The sequence below is a fragment of the Pan troglodytes genome, chromosome 7 (assembly GCF_028858775.2).
Source record: "Pan troglodytes isolate AG18354 chromosome 7, NHGRI_mPanTro3-v2.0_pri, whole genome shotgun sequence".
Taxonomy (NCBI): domain Eukaryota; kingdom Metazoa; phylum Chordata; class Mammalia; order Primates; family Hominidae; genus Pan; species Pan troglodytes.
The window spans coordinates 87,177,174-87,197,284 of NC_072405.2; the positions used below are offsets into that span (position 1 = coordinate 87,177,174).

At 34.3% G+C, this 20,111-nt stretch overlaps 1 protein-coding gene and 1 long non-coding RNA gene across 18 annotated transcripts in view; one reads left to right on the plus strand and one right to left on the minus strand.

Annotated features, from left to right (window-relative positions):
* Positions 1–20,111, minus strand: part of LOC107976352 (uncharacterized) — a 519,171-nt gene that overhangs the window by 391,138 nt on the left and 107,922 nt on the right. The window lies entirely within an intron of this gene.
* The window catches only part of PKIA (cAMP-dependent protein kinase inhibitor alpha), an 87,835-nt gene that overhangs the window by 22,827 nt on the left and 44,897 nt on the right, over positions 1–20,111 (plus strand). For 2 of the 17 annotated variants that reach the window (XR_010159610.1, XM_063817204.1), the window contains exon 2: positions 4,668–4,779. The exons of 13 other annotated variants lie outside the window; for them this stretch is intronic. The gene's annotated coding sequence lies outside the window, so the exon portion shown is untranslated. Of the gene's footprint in view, positions 1–4,493; positions 4,526–4,667; positions 4,780–5,408; positions 6,803–20,111 lie in introns of those variants that run through there. 2 more of the 17 variants (XR_010159613.1, XM_063817206.1) reach the window with 2 other exon arrangements.

Below are 20,111 nucleotides of genomic sequence, written 5' to 3' on the forward strand. Positions count from 1 at the left end.
ATGCCTGGTGCATGACAACTATTCATAAACATTGAATAAATGAACAACAACCCACCTTATTTCTCTCTCATGGTACTACTCTTTATTGTTTTAAACTTCTATAGTTATCCTGGGGAAATATGAGAGTAATGAGTTTTCTTGAAAGTCAGGTGCAGGGACATTTATGGCAATACCTGTCTTGAAGATCAACTACATCAAAGTTTCAAGACTAACTAGAATAATTCTCAAGGAGAAGGAAAGAGGCATTCAAGCTTATTTTGGAGTAGTAAATAACAGTTATTCTGGTGTCCAAACTGTCACAAAGACAACCACTGCCATATTAAGCTTCTAATACTAAGAAAAGTGTCAGGTATACGGTAGTAGATCCTGATGAAACTCTTCAGAAACTGTTTCTGCACTTTACCTCATCTGGCAGCTCTTGGTGTGTGCTGAGGTAATATATTAAATTTGTGGTGTAATTAGTTTAGAAATTATTCCCCTAGGGAACAAAGACGTTCAAGAGACAAAGCTTGATCTAAAGTTGACAGCCTGGGAGACAGGCCGAATTTGGAGGTGTTACCGTAGCATATGTGGCTTAGTGTTGAATAGGTCAAAATATTAATGACCCATCCTACACACAACCCAGGGAAAAATGACTGGGCATTGTGAGAGAGTGTGGGTGTCTTGGCAGAAAGGTATTACATCTGTTTCTTCCACATCTATGAGTGAATTATGCATGCTATGACAAGGAGGCTTTTTTAAATATGAGAAATTTGAGGCAAAAATGATAGACCAAAAAAGTGCAGAGAAACAAGGTGAGTAATGAAAGGCAGAAGTGGTATATTGGCAGGCCTGGAAATCAGCTGTGAGTAATTTGAGTTAATTAAATGTGGCATAAAACATTTGGAGGAAAAGGTTGATGAGATCCAATTAATGGGCAAAAGAAATAATTTTCTGAACAGTAACATTTGGGCTATATCAAAGATAAAAGTGGTATGTGATAAGAGATTGAGAAAATGAACATGATAATTCTTTTGTCACATGAGGAAATCTGAGGTGAGGATGAGAACCCTGTCTCAATGTAAGGAAGAAATCATCTTCAGGAAATGGCAGTTGCATAAAACAAAAAGGGAGACTCAGGGGCATAAGCAAGTGGATTAAAAACTTGTCTGATTTATTCATAAATGATCTGACTCCATTTACTTCTGTTTCTCAGATTTCTTGGGAATTGATAAGTATATTTTCTCCACAGTACTTCTTGAGATGTAGAACATCTAACATCAATACTGATTATTGAGTTTTGTTATTTTTCTCTAACTCAGAGATTTTTATTTTAAAGCAGCAGTAAGCAAACTATAATTCACAGCAGTAAACTATAATCTACAAGCCAAACCCATTCTTAGCTAAGAATGCTTTTTACATTTTTAAAAGGTAAAAAAAGGAAAAAAAATGAAGAATATGTGATTATGTAGTCCACAAGGACAAAAATATTTATTACCTGCAGGGCTTAAATTTAAAGGGAAAAATTAATTAAAGAAATCCTCACATTAGAATTACATGTAATATAATTATATGTAATAAACCTAATTATATTACATATAATGCATGATCCTCTACGAATTTAATTTGAATGTGAAGATTTCTCTAATTGCATATATATAAACATACACCTACAGTTTTATGTGAGAGAACAATTCTGTCTTACACATTATATGATTTCACACCTTTGAGGATAGATTGCTAGATAAAAGAGATAGGAAAAAATATTTAGCAGTTTCATAGTTCATTGGGGTCAAGAAGAAAGAGGAGTGTGGCAAGTTCATTTTCTTTTTACAATTACAACATCAGAGAAGAAATGAAGTAAAAAAAAAAAAAAAAGTGCATCAGAAGCCTGATTGTAGGAGATGCATGGAGAGAATGAATAAGGCAATAAAAGGGTGTAACTTGCTTCCCTACGAGTTCTAATGCTAGGAGGAAAACGAAAAATAAAAATGTAGGTCTCGAGGGTGCCGGTGCCAGCTCCACTGCCCCCCTGCCCCCCTGCTACCCCTGTCCCTAGCAAGTATTAGGGAGGGTAAGAACTCTATCTGCTAAGCTTTTGCTGTCTTCTCAAAAGAGACATTGTATAGATAGTCCCTCAAATAGACATAAATATATATCCACATCTATTTTGGATGGTAGTATTTAGCTTCTTATGATTGTGTGTATAAAGCACTTCAAGCATGCTGTTCCTAGTCAAATCCCTGCAGGGCCAAACAAATTGGGGCAGTTCAAAGCCAAGAGAGATGGGAGAGGCTGTGACATACTGGGAATAGATTGTGCTCTTCCTAAAAGGATTAAAATTATATTAAATTAACAGCAAAGAATATAAAGCAGTCAGAAGTCACCAGTTGCAACTCCTGCTCTTTTTCCTGTGAACCGTTCCCCTTTTTCAGGTAGAGGGACAGAGGGGGTGGGGCAGGGACTTCTTTCAGTTGTTACCTTCTGGTTTTCCTTTTTTCGCAAATTTTTTTTTTTTAGACATTCTGTATGTGTTCATAAAAGTCACACATATGTATACTCTAATTACAATGATTCCATCTACAAAAATCTGTATTACATATAATTATTACATTTTATAATTATTACATTTGAGAAAAATTAGTTTTCTTCCCAAAGGAGGCCTATATAACTTTAATCTATTAAAATAAAATTAATTTTGAATAGCACATTAACCAGATGTTTTGCTAAGCTATTTCTGGATAATTTCCAAACTAAATTGGCAAATTTTATTTATTTTTAATTGACAAAATTATATATATATATATATATATATATTTACAAGGTACATTTACAAAATTTTAAAACAGTTGTTACCTTCTTGAAACTATTTATTCTAATTTTATTCTAATTCAATTCAGCCCAACCTCAACATCTCTGCATTTCCCCTATGAATCCATCTACTATCATCGTCTACTCTCCAAATTCTTCCTGATAAATAATATTCTTATATTTTTTAAGCAGTTAAATTTATACCACTTACTATTTATCAGTGGCATTTAACTCTCACAAGTATTATCCATATTTTACAAATAAAAGTTGCACAGTTGGCAGTGGCAATCTAGAATTCAGACCCAAAGGCTTCAACCCAATGGGTCATGCTCTTAATCATGAAGCTAAACCCACCTCAAAGAAGTATGAGGGAAATGAAAGGCAGATACTGGATCCCATATATACAACAGCTGTCAGGTGGAAATATCTGACAGAAATGTATTTCCACTGAACTCTTTTATTTCTCTAACCATTGAATTAAGCAATAGCACATCCTTATTAAACATGATCTCTCTTTAAACTTTTGATTATTTCATAAATTTACATATATATAATAATGTGAACTTTTGTTAAAACATTGCAAAATATCAGTTGAATTGTATTTCAAATAAATATATCACTTTCCTCAATGTTGACTTAATGTGCACTACTGTTCATATTTTTCTGGATAGTCCACAATTATTCAAATGGTAATTAAAGTGTCAAAACCATGTTTCAGCACTTGTTTTTATGTCCATGCTCCTAACAAAACAGCCCTCTTTGTTCTTCACATTTTCTGGCTTCTTCAGCTCAACTGAAATTTGGATTTCTTTTTTTTTTTTTTTTTTAGATTCCCTCTACCATCTCCAACAGAAGGTTAGCTTTCTCTTTCAAGAGTATAAGAGGCAGGGGCTGGGTGTGGTGGTTCAGACCTGTAATCCCAACACTTTGGGAGACCAAGGTGGGTGGATTACTTGAGCCCAGGAGTTCAAGACCAGCCTGGACACCATAGTAAGACCCTATCTCTACAAAAAATATATTTTAAAAAATCAGCTGGGCATGGTGGTGTGCACCTGTAGTCCCATCTACTCAAGATGATTGCTTGAGCCTGAAAGATAGAAGATGCAGTGAGCCATGATGGCACCACTGCACTTCAGCCTAGGCTACAGAGCAAGACCCTGTCTCAAAAAATACAGTAAGAAGAGCCATGCCACTCCTTGTATTTATGCCACTTTGTTTTTGCTTCTACTACCATACTGCACTGCCCTAGTTTGAACTTAAAGTTAGGAAGTACTATGGCCCTCTCTCTGTTCAGGCCACTTCCTATTCACCCCAGAACCAGTGGCCATTTGTAGTCAACTACAGTTCACCAAGCTTTCTATTATTTCTTTAGCTCCAGCACCTATATTCATCTATCTCATAACTTCATATGTCATCCACATCTCAAAATTCAAACTTCTAAACTCCACTGCAACAATAAGAGATCAAATGAGCTTATGTGAGGTGATCAGAAATTAAGATATTGTAAACGTCAGAAATGTAAAAGGCCAACCACTATCTGTTCTGCAAATTAATATATTGTTAATACTAAAATTTGTAGTCCCAGCATACATTTGCTTTTTTTCCAGAATTTGCTGTATCTCTATCATATGCTAGGCACTGATTATTTGGTTTCATTTTTCTTCCTATTAAATAGTGACAATTTTTTAAAATTTGTTTTCCAGACAGAATGACAGCTTGACAAAAAGATGTTGTGGTGTGTACCAAATACCAAGATGCCCCTCCTACCTGTACTCTCTTTTGTATTCCCAGTCATACCACCATAGTTTAGATTCTATTTTTTATTTCAACTTTTACAAAAGTGTCTTATCTCCTTCCTGTCTCGTATCCATCTGAAGATGAAGAGTGTTGGGCTCTTCCTTCAGGGGAAGGCTGTCACCACCTGCTGAATTATGCCCAAGATTTCAGCAGCGAGAACTTCCTCCTTCAGAAATGAAGAGAACCAACACAGTAAGTAGCATGAAGATGTGCCATAGAATTAAAGCAAGGTGATGCTTAATGAATCTTTCAGTGCCCTCTCAGAAATGTACACGCAAATATACGTGTGCCCAAGATTTTCAGTGTAATTTCAAAGGGATTCTCAGAACTCTACATGCCTTGAACACTGAGGTCAGAACCCTGGTTCCAGATATTTTAAGATTTGCTTTTAAATAATGCAACCCAGAGAGCTGTGTGCTTGGATCAAATTGTTCAGATTCCTTGTAGCATTGCTTCTAAGTGTCCCACCCTATGCCTTTGACTTGCATTAATGGGCAAATTGTAAGTTTCTTTTCTGTCTTTTGACAGAGGTCATCATCCATCATATCCTTCGTATGTGGTCTGTATAAATGCACACAATGTCTTACATATTATTTCACCAGGCTAACAGATACCTGGAGTACAAACTAAAGTTTCAGGGACTCCAGGCTAGCAATCTTCTATAAGGAATAAACTAGCTTTTATAAAACAGACCTTATTTTTCTCATACTCTGTTTTTTTTAGTTATTCTCTTATTTTCCCATCAATTCTTTAATGTTTCAACTATATCATATGTACTGAAGTGAAATAATGCAACATCCTTTGTTCACACCTAAACCCAGGCATTAACGTGGAGGCCTAGAGGCTGGTATGGTGGTGCCAGTGATAATCAAAACAAGAGAATTCCTAAATGGATGCAGTTTTCCTCTGTCACCTACCTGGAGATTGTTTTCCAATGCTAAAATCAGGCCAGTTTCAATTTTGCTTTAATTAAGAGAATTGGTGTTTTCTTTCATTGTTACTTTGTTTTCTCTAAAATTACGATGTCGTGTTGCTGCCCATTGAATATATCCAGAGTATACTCCGTATCCTGGCACTTCAGGCATTTCTACTGTTCCAACCTATGGCTGCAGCTCCGTTATTTCCAATTTCCCTAATCATAGGCCTGTGCTGCTGTCGAACTCCACAAGTCTCCTTTCAAGCACTGGGAAGTTTCTGATCTTTGTGGCACTTTTCATGCTATTAACTATGCCAGGAATTTGATGTTCTCACATGCAATGCATATTAAAACCCATTTACTATAACATACTTATATAGCTAATAAATCAGACAAAAATTATTAAATGACACTTAAGGATTGCTATGTTGTTATACAATGTACATGTATACTACCTTCTACCTCGTGGCAAGCAAGTGCCTTCATGTTTTTGCTCCAACTTACTTCAACAGCCTCATGTCTTCTAACACTTAACTTTAAATTCTGTGTTCTCACAGTACTTGAAATTTCAATGTACTTTGCTCTATATTTTCCAGGCCATTGCATGTGGTACTCTCTTTGCCTGAAGTTCTTTTTTTCCTTCATACTTCACCTGCCCACCACCCTTTCTCCCTGTAATGGGCCACAATCTACTTTGGGAAAGGCTGGTTTCTGTCCTTCTCATGGGTTCACCTAACATCCTATTCTGAATCATATTCCAGCACACTATATTTCGAAATTCCCTGTTCGTTGTCTTATTGCACTGTTTCCAGTGCCTACACTGCACCTAGCACATGGAAAACACTTGAGTGAATGTTGCTGACATTGAAATATAGGTATTACTGGTTTTGAAGAGCTATTTGATAAAAGTAATTGAAAGCCATAAAAATACTTTTCATCTATTAATCCAGGAATCAAAAACTTAAATGCTTTCAGAGGTCAGGCAGGTCATGTAAATAGTAGTAGGTCATGTAGTACAGAAGATAACAACAGAGAGTACAGACTAATGTATGTACCTTATCTAAACACATTCAGATTCACATTTTTATAATTACTGTCCAAGCCAAAGAAATTATAACCCCGTCTTCAAATAATTTCTTAGAAGGAAAAAAAGATATATTTATTAAAATGTTACCTGCAGATTTATTTGTAATAAGGAAAAAGTAAATACACATTAAACAGCCAGTAATAGAGGCCTGATTAAATATGGATTATATCCATTATATGTCATATATTCTTTATTATTAAAGAATCTCCCAAACGGTAATATATGGAAAATGCTTTCACTATTGGAAATAGTAAAGAAAAAAGCTAAATTACATGCTTTCTATAATTGCAACTAAGTAAACATATGCTTCCTTATTAAAATGAAAAGAAAGGATTATGCAAAATGAAAATACCTATATTAGGGTGCTCAAAATAGAAATGATTTTTTAAAAATTCAACATTTAGTAATGCTTTTGTTTTTCCAACCCCAGTCTTTGGAGAAAATGTTGGGACTATCTTTTGGAATCTTAGAATTTGACACCTAGCAAGCAAAATCATGTTACTTTGGGTAAGAGCTGAAGAATATCAGTTGTGGGCTGAGATAGAAATACCATTGTCATGGCAACCACCAAAAATTTCATAGAAAAGGCATAGCTTGGATTTTTTTTAATGGAGATGACTAACAAGATTGCTTTTGAAATAGTTCTGATATAGTGTGGGATAATATACAGTAACTCCGATAAACAGTTTTGCTGGAAAATTGAGATAAAGTGGCATAACCTTAAGATCAGAACTTAGAATCCCTAGTGTAAGCTTAGCATATTTTGTATACTAATTAGCTTTTACTGACATAATACTAATATGATACCAGTCTGTCTTCCCTGAATACAAAAATTATATATTTAGTAACATTATAATTCTATAATGATAATAATTCTCATCAATAAAAGAGCTTGGGTTTTCTTGTCAAGGGAGATTTAAAGTATTTTTCTGATTCTTTATGAAGCCTCAATTATGTGTTTTCAGTGTTCCTCTATGATACTATATATAACCTACTGGAAACAGAAGCTTGTGGAAATACTGATAGCATCAATAGAAATCATCGTGACTCCTTCCTTGGAAAGGGCATGTTTCATCAGTACCGTTTGCCTCATTTATTAAGCTGAATTGTCATCTTAAGTGACAGATATTTTCAATGTCCAAACTTCCTGCAAAGATCTATGTATTTTATCCCATTCTGTTTGAATTTAGATCAAGAATGCTCATTAGATTATTTTGTGAGCCCAGGTTTGCTAGAGTTTACAAAATCTGACCTAGCTCACTAGCCACAGAGAGGCTATCTTCATACAATGAAGGTTTCCTGAAGAGTGAATGAAATCCATGGCTTTGTCGAATACATCAACTAATACATTGAAACTGCTAATTGTGTGATTGTCCTGGGGACATGACTAGTTTATTTGGAAACTACTTGTAAAATCTGCTTTGCCTTGCAAAATTGCTTCCCCTGCGAAATTGCTTCTTCAATGGCATATCCAGTGGAGACCTTTCGGTATCTTGCACAACTAGTCAGCCTAGATATAGGACCATATAGTTAAGAAGGAAGAGACTGTCAGTAATTACAATTTTAAATTATAATTACAAAATTGTAATTATTTTAAGGGTGAAATTCTAATTGGCATTTTTTGTTTCATGTAAACTTCTGTAGATCTGCATTTATCATAAATAGCCACATATCCAAAGTATCACATTTCTCATGTCACATACAAACTTTTGACTCTAGCATTCAATGTAACGTTAAAAAAAATCAAATCCTATTACCTCAAAATAAGGGCTGTGTGCCAGGATTGGGAAGCATTACAAAATGAGTTAAAATTAAATGAGATGTGGAGCGGAGTTTGAAACCCATGCCGTTAAAACCTCATAACTGAAATTGGCACCTGATTGTTGTTCATTCAGCTCTCAAACCAGTTAAATAGATACCATAAATATGTTGATTCTTGTAACCCGTTTAGTCTATTTATTGTTTTCTGAAGCCACCAGTAAAACTAGTCTTTTTCACCAGCTACTGAAGACAGAGGTCATGTTATAAATCAAATGGAATTATTAACTTCTGTTTCCATTTTTAAGCATTTGACCACAAAATTAAACCTTGTATTTCTACATAAAAATCCAAGCATTATAATGTGAATGAGATCTGTCCACTCATTCATTCAACACCCACTTACTAAAATGCTATTTCAAAGACTATTCTAATAAGTTAAAAACTGTTTGAGGATCTTACTGTCTAGTTAGTCATACAGTTAATCATCACAAATACTGAAGGTTTGAATCAGAAAAGAAAAAAGAGAAAAAAGAAAAACAGTTGTTTTTTTTTGTTTTTTTTTTTTTTGTGATGGGAGTCTTGCTCTGTCGCCAGGCTGGAGTGCAATGGCAACATCTCGGCTCACTGCAACCTCTGCCTCCCAGGTTCAAGCAACTCTCCTGCCTCAGCCTCCCAAGTAGCTGGGATTATAGGCGCCACCACACCCGGCTAATTTTTGTTTTTTTATTAGAGATGGGGTTTCACCATATTAGCCAAGATGGTCTTGATCTCTTGACCTCGTGATCCGCCCACCTCAGCCTCCCAAAGTGCTGGGATTACAGGCGTGAGCCACCGCACCTGGCCTTACCAGTATTTTTAAAATGTTGCACACAAATAGCCATAAAGAGCACAGGAATAGGACTTTTTCCATTGAAAAATATATGACTTCTCTATAATTAATTTATATATCTTAACCACTTATGTTACAAATGAGGAAAATATAAATCTACCAAAATCATTCTGTAAAACCATTCCTGCTTTGAGTCATATGAATACTTGTTGCTAATTTGAGGCTTTCTAAATTTAAAGACATAAGATGAGTAGTTAATGACTTTGAAATTTAATTAGGAAAGTGGTGACTGAGAGAGGACTAGACAGTATGTTGTTTGCACTAATTTGATTTATATAACCCTTTTCTAGTCAACCTTTTAAAAATCAGCCAGAGAGTAGAAATTCTCCACCTTCAAAAATTAGGAGGTTTACTAATTTTTGAATCTGGGTGAAGTTTCCCAGATTAATCCAAATGCAACTAAAATGTGATGAAAGACGAAGCTCATCTTAGTTTTCTTAATCTACATGACCTACTTTGTCCAGTTACTTAAATTCAGAATTTTCATGTTCACAATTTGAACCAGGAGAAGTACCTCTCTAGGTTCACTTTTCTCTGAAATTCTAAGACTAAATAAAATATTAATAAAATGTCTCAATAATTATCTCACAAGTATATTAAGATAAATAGTATGAAATAAGTTTTAAAAAATATTAGAATAACAGTATTATTAGAAAATATATCTTAAAAGGGATTAAACTACACAGATATAAGGTTTGATGTATTTTCTTAAAAGATGAGAACTTACTACCAGAAACATGTAATATATTAATAGCCTCATTATGGAGGTGAGATTCTCTCTTTAGCAGAACACAATTAGGGAATATGTGAGTGATGTTTTATTTTTTATACATTGCCTTATTGTGCATTTCCAGTCATGATCTCCTAGTGTAATTGCATTTAAATTGTGTTCTTAACCATATGTTAATTAAATAAACTCAATGTAAAGACCCAATCTAACTTTCCTGAGTAATGTGGAGTTAATAAAAACTGCAGCTCATTGGAATCTAGAGTATTACAGGATCCTTGCATACCTAGCTCTTAAACTGATTTGTTTTGGATTCCGGAAAACTTAGCACCTTGGTTAAGTGGCTTGTGAAGAAATTTTGATATATACATCCACCTCACATAGATCTAATAGCTATGTGTTTAGAAAGTATTTTGTGGAAACAAAGAATTAAACAGCAAGGAAATTTGGTTTTCCTTAAGAACACTGAATCGCATAGAGATAGGATAATTTCTGGAGACAAATAGGCCTGTCAATAAAGGTCAAATATATGCAACTCCCTCCTTTTGCTGAAAATCTGTTATTCCATGTTGACTTAGATATTAAGAGAATACTATACTTTCCAATAATTATATTGTTATAATGCAGGGGATATAGTTCCCACCAGTGACTCTACATCTACAATATATGATGAAATAAAAGATATAATTATAAAATATCATACTATCATACTCAATTCATTGAGATAATAAAGTACATTCTAAACCTTATTTAATGGACAAATACATGCACTATCAGGTGGTTACATGAATCTCCATTATATTTGAAAAAGGTATATGTGTTGACATTAAAACCACATTTCTACGGTGTCTTAAATTATAACTACACAAAATTAACACACTAACTTTGTCACTTATTTACACCAATAAAAGTCTGTTTCCAAACAAGAAAGCTGCACTGGGTATATGTATATGGGTGTTTATGTGATTTAGATGACTGGCATATTTTTAAAAACTGTCCAAAGGAGTGTGAAGTCATAATTTTAATGTAGCAGGAAAAGATAAAGTCATTCTCCCATATTTCCTTAATGTTCAGATGCTATGTGTTGTATGACATGATGTATATAATGTAGTTACTAAAACTTTTTTTGGAAGAGAAAAAGCTAGAGTAGCAGATATGCACACTAAAAGGCAAAAATCTGGTTTTACAAGTTTTATAATAAAAAAGGTGGCAAGATGAACTTTTTTTAACTTAGAACTAAATTTAAGCTTAACTTTTACAGCAATCTTTAGAAAATTTTGCTATATGGTCTTTCTTGAAGACTATTTGTAATTTTGTATAATTGATTTAGAAATTCCCATCAAATTTTAAAATTCAGAGTTCTAGATAAAACCATCAATTCTCTGAAATCCTTTCTCAGTCAAGACTGCCCATGAAGCCAAGTGCCTTATTTGATCCTATAAGCTTCATTGAAAATCAGCAGAGTCTTTATTAATTTATAAATGATGGGCATGATTAACTGGTCTCAAGTTTGCTCACAATTCTGAACCCTTGAAATCACAGAAATACCAAAAAAAAAAAAAAAGTAAGAATAAAGCTATTAGGAAAAGTGATTACTTGAGCCTACTCAGAGTCTCAGTGAAACAAAGGTCCATTTTGTGCATAAGTGTAAAGAAATATATTTTTGAAAAAATTATATTTACAATTAGAAAATGAACTCTGAGGTTTCATTTATTGCTAGTCAAAGAGTTTAGAGCCATTGTAAATAGTTTCCTCTAGACCGTAATACAATGAGTTTATTTTAGTCAGCAATTACAATGACAAAATGCTAGGTATCATTGAGTAGAACATTAGGCAAAGATCCATTTCTTCCTCTTGTATAAAATCTGGATGCATTCTATTAAAGAACAGAATTAAACAGGCAAGCAAAGATGTATTCAAGACTATTTCAATAGGGGAGAAAGACTGAACTCAACTCTGCTGAAATAAAAGGGAGGCAAGTTTTTAAATGATGCGGTGAGCTAGTGAAAAATACTGGAGGATATTAGGGTAGAGTTTGTCAATGTGATTAGACATTTGTGTTTGCTAATGGGTGCTTAGCCAAGTTAGGGTCCTATCCTTCGTGCAGTTTGGGAAATAGGAACATTATTATCTTTCTTGATTATTACATTTCAAAAAGATGGTTCCCAGGTCTATCAGAAAGACATTCTTGGGTTGTAAAATATTTACAGCTCAAAGAGTCAGAGGAAGAATTTACAATTCCAAGTTTTCTAAAGTAAGTGATCTTGAAAAAGGGTGGTTAGAGGCCTAGGGTCCCAGAAGGAAGAAACCTGCCGGCAGTTCATCAAGCTAAGTGGGAACTTTAAGGCTGTCTTGATCAATCCAAACCTGGAACACAGATTCAGATCTGATTGCCAATGCAAGAAAAAAGCTTGAAAAGACAGACGCTCCCCTGATCACCCATCCTCCCTTATCTGAGTTAAATATTTCATTTATTTCTGTTTTTTTAATTTTTTCATAGGTTTTTGGGAGAACATGTGGTATTTGGTTACATGAGTATATTCTTTAGTGGTGATTTGTGAGATTTTGGTGCACCCATTACCCAAGCAGTATACGCTGAACCCAATTTGTAGCCTTTTATCTTCCACCCCCTTCCCACCCTTTCTCCCTCAAGACCCCAAAGTTCATTGTATCATTCTTATGCCTTTGCATCCTCATAGCTTAGCTCCCACTTATGCGTGAGAACATACGATGTTTGGTTTATGTGTTACTATGGAGGCACAGGATTGCCAATGTCACAGATTTTATCTGGATGAATTGCAAGTTTTTGTCTGTTTATTACTCTTGACAAGAGACTATGAAGTTTATGAGGGCAAGAATCTTGTGTGTTTGTAATCTCAGGATTTACAGTAATGCCCCTCACCTCATAGTAATTCAATTAATACTTGTTAAAAATGACTGAATTTTAAAGATTTCAGAGAATAAGATAAGAAATAAGGATATGGGAATAAGAGTGTGGATATTACAAAAGAAGAGTCTTTAGTTTGGTAATATGAATGCTATAAAGGAATATGATCAGAGACATGTTCCTGGAGGTATGAACTGTTCTAGTAAATCCTAGACAACTAAAAGTGGGCCATACCCAGTGAAGATAGGAAAAGGAGCTTATGTCTAATGTATGGTATATGGTAGACACCATGTTAGCATATCTAAATAGTCCTTCGTCTGGAAGAAAAGTATGACAGGCTCCGCTTCATAAGTGCAGAAACTGACAGAGTAGCCATATAGCTACACTCACCCTCACCTCTGTTGCCCAGTTATAAAGCCATTAGACTTTGTTGCTGTAAACTTAAATTGTAATCGTTTAATTTTTAGAGAATAGAAGAAACAGAACTTTTAACTTTACATATTAGATGACACCCCCAAGAAAGGATCATCCACAAAATATAAATAGAATATATGCAGTATTAGATATACATTTAAATGCTAGAGACAGGGAAGGATAAAAATGGCTAATATTTTGGGGTACCTTCCAAAACATCTGAAGGGAGTGTCAACACAAGGAGAATCTGTTTCTTGGCAGAACCTTCAGCAATTAAATTCTGGTTTGGATGGTCATTGAGATGGAAGTTAGTGGGGCTCTTCCCGGTATTTAAAACATTCTCTGTGATTCTTTGCTAATGAAATATCTCTGTTTCCTTGGTTTTATTATCACTGGAAAGACGTTTAAGGGAACAATCTTTCTGTGTTTTTCAGATGTGCATTGAGAATGCTGTTTAACTCCTATTATGTGCTGGAGAGGTATTGATAGTTCCTGTATATGTCTCTGTATGTCAGGACAAGAAATATTAAAGCTGCTTGGTGCCAGTCCTATCTGGTTAAAAAAAATTATAAAGGAAGATATTCCTGAATTGAAGGGAGATGTCTGGAACAAGAGCAAGCAAAGTGGAGAGAATTTAATTAACAATTTAGTTCAATCTGAAAGTCCCATAAAATTCAAATACCCATGTTGGGCTGATATGATACTTATTTTCAAAACAATATGGCTTGAAACTTTTTCTAAAGAATTTGTGGTGAGAAAAAAACTAATGGTAATCTACTGAATAAAAGAAATATCTATTTTTCTAACAATTCTTTGAAATCCTTGACTTGTCATTTGACCGATTTTACCATTTTCTTAAAAAAAAAAAAAAGGAAGTTGCATACTGGAAGGAAGGAAGACTTAGTGCTTTTCTGGTGCACTGTTGGCATTCTTCCAATTCTTCTGGAAAACATCATTCTATCATTTATGCTCCCGTAAGTCAAAATGAAAAAGTCTGTATAGCCTCTTAGACAGAAGTATCAGGATATTCTTAAAGGGGCCTTATCCAAACAGGCATATTTAAAATAGTTATTAGTTTATCATTAAGCCCTAACAAGACTGCAAAGTTGCTTAGCAACAGAATCAGGCACCCTTAACAGGAACATGCATGGGAACAATGGTGAAACATAATTGAGCCTTAAAAAGGCAAATTCTTTGAATTAAATCGTGAAAAGACAATGTGTCATGGGAAGAATGAGTATTTTAACCTAAGACTTGTTCTCTAAGCATTATTTTATAGCTAGACCTAAGTGTCTTTCCATAGAATAAATAATGATACTTTTAGTCTTTATATAATTTAAGGCACTTAAAAGATTGTTTATCCAAGTTAGCTCAACAATGCATAATATCTCTATTTTGACCCATTAATTATCTTCAACATTGTAGAGATACATAAAGAAAGGAAGGCTCTTACAAAAATAAACACTACAAAATATTTGATGACTGCAAGGGTTTAATTTTGATGTTATGTATAATTTAAACTATCATAAACTCAAAAACTGTACATTTTTTTAATTTGAATATACATTTACATATACACACATAATGTATCTAATTCCCATTTGCAGGAAAAAAAAAAAAAAAAGCCTGAAAAGCACTGTCTCTTTTAGAGTTCTTTTGACTAGTTTGACATTGGCTGACTTTATACTCCAGTACCCGTAAAAGCACTGTCTTGCTTCATTTAGTAATAATGGAAACAAATCTGGTACATGTGGGCTGTCTTGATATAATGCATAAACACCTAAAAAGTTCAGTCAGGGAATAAACTCAGGGTCCCGTCTGTGGAGGCAGAGAATCCCGGCTTGGATCCTAGTCCTATTTCTGGCTTTATCAAATCACTTACCCACTCTAGACCTCATACTCCTCATCTATAAAATGAGATTTCTAAGATCCTTTCACATCTAATAATTCTGAGTCTATGTCCATCAACTCTTAAGTGGTGTCATTCTTTTTTTCTCAAAGAAGAATTGTTTGTTTTATTGAATTGGTTATTTGACTGCTGTCTCTTATGTAAATACTAGAAGTAGTAGGCCTATTTACCAACACTGTTAGAATATTAGGCAGAAAAAATTCCCTACTGGCTTCTTTTTGGCTTTCCTTTATGTCTGATTATATGTTGCACTGCTAATTTTTGGTCCCTGAAAGCTGAAAACGTGCAGATGCAGACAGATGTAATATGCCGCAGCTTTTTGTATCAAGCCACTCTATTTTAAAACAACTGGATTTTTTTTTTTTTTTTTTTTTTGCAGTCTTTAGAAGAGGGTTAGATGACCAAATCTATTTTCCTTTTCTTGAGAGTTTTATAACACCACAAAAGGTCATCCTTAAACAGTCAGATAAGATTAACAACAAAATCTTGGAAAACAGCCAGTGCATCAACAAAACAAACCCAGTGGACTGTTTATAAATGTTAAGTTTAAACAGGCAGCAGAACACGGGATGGGGAGGAGAGGAGAAATACTTCATAGACATAGCAAAGAAATAATTTCCAGAGATGACCCATGACACTGCAGTGTTGGGAACCAATATCAACAAACAAACTTGGCACCCAGCAATATGTAGAGTGCATTTATAAAGATGTTAGAAGGAGCAAGTCGTAGATCACAAGTCACAGAAGCAGAATCATGGGCCATTCCCATACTGGGTTCTTCATGCCATTTTTAATGAAAAGATAAATTGGTGGAAATATTTTAATTGCAAAGAAGTGAAAAAGTGATTTTTAATGCCACCAGTTGACGCCAGGCCAGGGTTTTCACTATGCAACCTAGCATGTAGCCCTAAAGTCCTGACAGCTAAATAGTAGGGAAGACACTGTTCTCTTCCTTGCAAATACCACTTCCTTTACTAAGGATTCTAAAGGAAGAGAAAGCTTTTAACGGAGAACACCTGAGAGGAAAGCCACCAATATTTAAATCCAGGAACTTAATATTGACCTAAGGAGCAAGTAGGCTTAGGAAAAGGGCAAGCTACAGAAATTGCTGAAGGCCTTGCACATTTAGTTAAAATTTTTAAAATTCTGAATAGAAATAGAGAATTCTCTGCAAATTGTATTTTATCCATGATTCGGATGTGGCCTGTTAGAAGTTTACCAGGATGAAAAGTAACCTGCTGAGGATTGCAGATGATACTAATACAGACATAATAACAAGCAGAGACTGATATTTGTAACAAAGGATTTCACCAGCTTTCTAAGAAAGGCTTTCATGGTTGACACAAGAATTAGATTGTAGTTATACCTGATATGAATTTTAGATTATGCAATACATAAAGATGCATTTAGGAGACATTCTCAATAAATTGCACATCATATATTGCAGTAGTAAATGTTACATTCTTTTCAATGAATAACTTTACAGTATTTTGTGGTTTAAAGAGACTAGTTTAAAAATAAAAGATTGTTTTAAATTTGAGAAATGAGCAAGTTAAAATAAGATGAACCAGATTTCTACAATCCACTTTCTGATGCTCAAAGTGGAGAGGGTACAAAATGGTGCATGACTGAGTCTATGGCAATCTGCGTTTTCTGCACTGTGTGAATCATATTATACATTCTGTAATATGAAGGGGTACAAGGCACTTACAGGTTGCATTTTTCAAACTTTTACAAAGGAATAGTAGTCACCTTCAGAGACTTCTCTTCTAACTAATTAGACCTTAGACAAACGTATATTTGCATAAGTTTCATCAAGCTGCACTTTCTGAATTTCTTTCTCCCTTGAGTCTATTTATTACTCAATTCACTCTGTTATCTAATACCCCTTACAGTAACTGTATGCCCTGAAATTCTCTTCCCTCCTCCACATCATCAAAACTTGCTTTTGGATCATTCAGACTGAGGTAAAAAAAAAAAAAATGACTAAGATCTTAAAGTACAGATATTTGAATTTCAATAGAAAAGAAAGGCTAAAGGATTGAGGTTCTCAGGCAAAGAGACAAGAGTCTGCTAGGCATCAGAACTTTTTGGCTTCTCCCAGTTATAAGACTCGTCTTATAAGCCATATAGTTGGAGAGAAGTGGTCATTCAAAAGGCTCAAAATATAGGAAAACAAAAATAAAAATCACTTCTTAGTTCATAAATACAATGTAGGTCTATTGAAGAGAACATTAAAATTGATCCCTGTTTTCTGATCTCAAACTGGCCAACAGTGAGAAGGAGTTGGATAAAGCGGCCTTGGTGTTGGTGAATGCAAGAAGAATTGAGTGTATAATTACAAAAGGAAAGTGAGTGTCAATGTGTGTGTGTGAGAGAGTGTTTGTATAGAAACCACTCTAGAAAAAGACATTTAAAACTGCTAAAGTTATTAATGCACTGAAAAGAAACTATTAACTTCAAAATCATTCTATTGCTATATTAAGTCATATTTGAGGGACAAATCAATAGCAATGACTTTCTTGAAATGTCTCCCAACACTATGATTTTGTTTTATGGCACTGGTGGGTAAAGGGGTTTGGTCTGAAAGGACACAAACAGGTAATACCATCAGTTAAGAATGTTGGCAGTAGTTGAGCAAAAAAATAAAATATGATAGAAAGCACAGTTTGTTTCCTTTGTCCTTTCCTTTTATGTTTAGCAGTTATGTAAATTAAAAGAAATTGATCTTACTACCTATTATTTTTATTCAGTTACCAAAAGAACATTTGCTTTGAATGAATATGGATGCATTTTTCTTTTAACAGAATCAGGCAGCCAAACATGACTCACTGTTATTTACATGAGTCAGTATCTACTTGCCCATGTAATCTTGTTTCACTAACTTTACAGTCAGATCATTCTTGTTACGATCAGGGAAAAAGCAAGCAAGAATAAATGTGATGCCAATTAATACAACTACGAATTAGTATTTAGTAGTAGTTATTGATCATTTTATATGGGAAGTAAAAAAATCAATTATCTAACATTCCATTGTTTACTATTATTTTTAACAAAAATGGGATTTTGTTTTTTTTACACAATGTTCTGTTCTTTGTTAAGAAGTGAGGAAAAAAGCACTTACTGATCCTAAGCAAGTCAGCTCCTCGATTTGCCTGATGACGATGAATATGAATACAGGCTTTCTCTCCAGTACAGTTGCTCTTCATCAAAAACAGGCTGGCTCTAACATATTTCACAAACACAGAAAAGTGTGCCAAGACACAGTCAGCTATTCTTTTTTATTTTTGAGATTTAAAATATTACTATACTTTGTATGAGTTTTACATTTCTCATGGATAATTTTACTGTGAAATTTATGATGCTATAAAACTATGTTTATGAAGATACTATAGTAGGTTTCACATATCTCCATATCTTATATTGGTAACATTTAAATTTGAATACTACATCTTTATCCTTTCATAAACTAGAAGATAATTGTTCTGATGACTAGCAGAAGAAGCTGGCAGGAACGATAGATTTGCCACTCTTTGCTTTCTGTTATTTGTGAGTCTAATTACTCTAGTTGGTCAATTAATGGCAACACATGACAAAATCTTCCTACCAATTGACTCTCACTATTTTGTTACTGCTGAAGCTTCCTCTAATTTTGTATGTGCGTATGTTACCCTACTTGTCATTTTTTTCCTCCTAACCTTCCTTATCAGAAAGCCCATCTCACTAACTTCACAGTCAGATAATTCTTGTTATGATCAGGAAAAAAGCAAACAAGAATGAATGTGACGCCAATTAATATAATTACTAATTGGAAGCCACATTTTGAGGGCATTAAAACAGAAGAAGAGTAGAAATGATAATAACTTGGTTTTAGGGAAGCTGTTAACATATAAATAGAACCCAAAATGGCACCACTGGTAGTTTTCCAGGGACTTAATATTTCTGACACACACTCAATTTGTGCCCATGGATAAGACATACTATATTATAGGAGAATCAAAGAGTTACATATTTGGAAAAATCAGGTTACCAAAAAGAATAATGACATTGTTTAAACAATAATGCATTAAACTTTCCTTGTTTATTATGCTAGAAGTTGTATGAGATTATCTGAGTAAAAGCATTTCAATTACTTCAGCATTGTGGGACATGAAGTGTAAAAGAACTCAGAACATGGGAAAAAAAGGAAAAAGAGAAAGGAAATGGCTGAAAGATTAATTACTTGGCTGTCAGCTGCTAGGGGAGTTTATTTATGTTCTCTTAATATTCATAAGGCTCTTGTCAAAATGGTAATATTAAATACCCATTTTATAGAAAAGGGACTGAGGCTGTTCAACTGCAGTTTATTTGATGGGTATTTATGCCTGTGATGGGGACAGCTATGTCAGGAACTTCAATGCCAGTTAAAGTGAAACCTGGCAGAGACATAGTTTTGATCCAAATTTTGACAGTAGTACAATGTTGCTTGTCCTTCTCCGGGATGGTAGTCTGTGTTTCCCCTGTAACATTTTGTCTGATTTGTTTGTACCAACTATTTGGTTTTGTAAATTTATGTGACACTTTGTTTTAAACTAATTATAAATGTAAATGAGACTCTAAGATGTCTTTTTTCCACTAACTGGTTTTGTAGTAGCAAAAATCTGAAATTACATGAAAAATGCTGTTTACAGTTGTTTTAGTAAGGGGATGCAGAGCAGTCAGAGTGAGTTGTCAGATTCTCAAAACAAAATCAAATTATCTAATATTTTACATTAAATCAGGTAATGAATACCGCTTCTGGATCCAAACATTGGTTTAATTATTTATAATCTTTGCAGTGTCCCTAAAATATCTATTATCTCCAATTAACACTAAGGAAACTGAGGCATAGAGAGGTCCAAGTAAGTGGCAGGGATGGAATTCAAACCCAGGTCAGTTTCAGGCTTGAACTCCAC